The sequence below is a fragment of the Crocuta crocuta genome, unplaced genomic scaffold (assembly GCF_008692635.1).
Source record: "Crocuta crocuta isolate KB4526 unplaced genomic scaffold, BGI_CrCroc_1.0 scaffold978, whole genome shotgun sequence".
Taxonomy (NCBI): Eukaryota; Metazoa; Chordata; class Mammalia; order Carnivora; family Hyaenidae; genus Crocuta; species Crocuta crocuta.
This window is the reverse complement of record NW_027530876.1, coordinates 859,408-859,889: the sequence shown is the minus strand read 5'-3', so window position 1 is coordinate 859,889 and position 482 is coordinate 859,408. Positions and strand designations below refer to the sequence as shown.

The window sequence follows — 482 nt, the reverse complement described above, 5'->3', positions numbered from 1 at the left end:
CCCTAATCCCAGCTGCTTTCCAACATTTTTTTGCCTTATATGGCAAAGCTCTGGGAACTAGGCCTGCTCCAGCCAGCTCACAAGAGGAGGAGAAGAAGGGAGGAGGGAGGAGGAGACCCCCCCCAGACAGCTGGGGTGTGGCCTGCCTCCCCACATCCGGTTGCCCCCCCACCCAAGGCTCAGAGATGACTCAGCTTGGCTAGACTGAGGCTGGGGCTGAGGGGTGGGCCTCGTCTCGACTGGCATTCCAGAAAAAGAGGTGGGGCCCAGGAGACCTGCCCTCTGAGTGGTTGGGGGCACCTGAGTCTCCGTCCCTCAGACTGAGGCTCAGCAAGGACCGTGGCCGTAGGGACAAGCGGAAGAACTGTAAAGAAAAGAAAGCTTTCCTTCTCTCGCTGCAACACGCTGCTCCCCAGTCGGCCACCAGTTCTGGTGTCCATCCCTGAGCAGCCCCCATCTTGAGAAGCCGCAGTTGGGCCGCA

General features: G+C 60.2%; 1 protein-coding gene across 1 annotated transcript in view; it reads right to left on the bottom strand.

The window, feature by feature from the left end:
- Window positions 1-482, bottom strand: part of FLNA (filamin A) — a 23,870-nt gene that overhangs the window by 21,900 nt on the left and 1,488 nt on the right.